Below are 2,693 nucleotides of genomic sequence, written 5' to 3' on the forward strand. Positions count from 1 at the left end.
GGTTTGGTTTGTCTAACACTCTAACTCTAAAGCTTGGGCTTGCCAGCTTGTTGTGTCTAAAACTTGGGTTTGATTTGCACATCAGCTCGGGATGAAATTTTGATCATAAATAGCTCAGTCTGTCCCAGTTGATGGTCGGCCTAGCCCAAGCCCAACCACATATTTAGAAATTCTTAAGCCAAGCATTGTTCTTGGGTTTGAGACTAAGTGGGCCATGCAGGCCGCTGGTCTTGGACTGAACTCCTGGCTTTTATTTTGTCTCTACAGTTTGTCATAATGTAAAACTAGCTAATCACCACCCCGTGCTAAGTACTTAGGACCGGGCAACCATGCTTATTATTTTGTTTGGAATTCACTGGTCATGTGGTAAATTTGGGTTTCATCTCTATTTAATTTAGGAGATTAAATAAGGTTAATTTGTAATTAATAACCAATTTTATTTAAGAGTGAGACACACATTAATTAACAAATTGAAAAGAGTCCTTCTTCTCCAGACTTTTACTTGGATGAACTTCCATTATTATTGTATTCAGAATGACTGTATGTTGAACTATTCTTAATGAAATTGCATGCCTTATTAGGTTTCCAAAAAAAATAAAAAATAAAAAATCTTCACTTGAATTAAGAAATTAAATTAAAAGGGTTGATCATCAGTGATATACCACCCCGTGCTTAAATGCTTTTTGGTCTGCCCTTAGCTTTTCTTGCCCATCCCACGTGTAACAGGTCTACCCTTAGCTTTTCTTAAATGTACCCACATTTAAACCAATTTTGTTAATAATAAATAAGGGTTCTGCGAAGGCATTCGATTCTTTCATACAATCTTATCTCCCAGGGAAGGGCTCTGTACACCTGGATGAAGATGTGAGAAAGGGCTATCTGACATGATTAAAGAAAATGCTTTTAAAAAGTATTTATTCATTCAAAGCAAGGCGCTTTACACTTGCCGAACCAAAGGATTGAGAAAAGAAGGTACAGAATGACAAAGAAAAACGTTAAGGAGGATCTCTTTGGATAACGACCACAGTGGGAGTCGAACCCACGACCTTTTGATCCGAAGTCAAACGCGCTAATCCACTGCGCTATGCGGTCATTTATGCTAAATGTGAAAGAGAGATGTATTTTGTTTTTCTTTTTTGTAAATTGACGAATTAACGCCATGGTCCCAAAGCCAGACGGTTTGGGACAATAAGGAATTCAGCTTCAGTGCTCACCATATTGGCATAGTTTTTGCAGTCTTGCATTAAGAATATTTCCCCATAGAAAAGAAGTATATGAGTATGAAAATATTTTCAATGCACAGCTGTGAAAGACTATACAAACAATATGAACATGATCTTGTGAGCACTGAAGCCGATCTCGACAATGAGATTGATAGTCTCTAGTGCACTCAGTTAGGGTGCTCAACGAGTCGGGCCTATCCATAACTGAACTGATTATATCAGTTCAGCTTTCATGATGTGTACCATTGGTTCAGTTCTGAATATTCCAAGTCTTATGTCCTGAGTATTATTGGATAGGGGCCAATTTCGATTGTCTGGAATCAATAATATTAATATAAATATATACTAATTTTTAAAACATAATATATATTTGTGGGTTTGATATATAATAACTCTATTATATCAGTTTGAAATAAATAAGAAGGAGAAGAATGTTATTGAAAATTGACCAGTTAATACAGGGTTGCAAAGCAAGTAGATGGTTTAACAAGTATGTTACTTAGGCTTAGTTTGGAAGGAGTACAAATACAGTTGCACTCTCTATATTTATATTGATACTCCTTCCAAACTGAGCCTAAATAATAAATAAAAGGGGGCACAAAACCAGTGTATAATGGGGGACCCTATTTCATCCATGTGGAAGTCCATCGCCTTGTTTCATCTATTTAATAGGGGGGACCCTCTTGCTTCTGGACTGTTCACATATCCAAGTTTCACGTCCACATTAGGGCTGTTTAACAAGATTCAAACCGATCAATCCGGTTCGATCTAATCCGAGTTGGTTGGTTTTTCATCATTGGTTGGTTTTGGGTTACAAAAAAACATAAACCGATAGTTCAGTTCGGTTTCAATTTTCATACTGAAATCGAATCGATCCAAACTGATTTAGATATATATTATATATATAACATTTCAGATGTTATATATATATATATATATATTTCAGCTTTATTTCAGAAATATACATATTATATAAAAAAATTCTGATATATAAAATATCAGTTTTAATCCATTAAATCATTTCTAATTTTCAGGCATCTAGCCCTTGTTTTCTTAGGCGTGAATCCTTTATCGTTCACACCGAGAGAATCATTAAAATCGACCCAAATCGACCAAAACCGATTCAAACCGATCAGATCGGTTTTACTTAATACTGGGTCGATTTCAAATTCATTTCTAAATAAACCGACTAAATCAGGTCAATTAGAAAAACACCAGTAAATCAACCCAACCCAACCCATGAGCAGCCCTATTCCACATCATGTCTATTTGAAACCCATTTCAAGTGAGGCTAGGGTAGCCATGAAATGAAATATGATGATGAGAGCCTTTTGGTCTTGGGTGAACAATGCTTCGAAGCAACTCTTTGATGCATCATCATCCCGTGAGGCTGTGAGCCCACTGGCCATCCACAGAGAGTTGCATGAAACTAGAATGAAAAATGAAAAATCTCAATGGCTGCTTGTAATA

The 2,693-nt window shown here is 36.2% G+C and overlaps 1 non-coding gene across 1 annotated transcript; it reads right to left on the reverse strand.

Annotated features, from left to right (window-relative positions):
• Nucleotides 1-1,018: 1,018 nt before the first annotated feature.
• On the reverse strand, nt 1,019-1,092 carry TRNAR-UCG (transfer RNA arginine (anticodon UCG)). Its single transcript has one exon. It is a non-coding gene; the product is annotated as a tRNA-Arg (tRNA).
• Nucleotides 1,093-2,693: the final 1,601 nt, after the last annotated feature.

The sequence above is a fragment of the Nelumbo lutea genome, chromosome 6, assembly GCF_056320005.1.
Source record: "Nelumbo lutea isolate HS-2025 chromosome 6, American lotus-T2T, whole genome shotgun sequence".
In the NCBI taxonomy this organism is placed as follows: Eukaryota; Viridiplantae; Streptophyta; class Magnoliopsida; order Proteales; family Nelumbonaceae; genus Nelumbo; species Nelumbo lutea.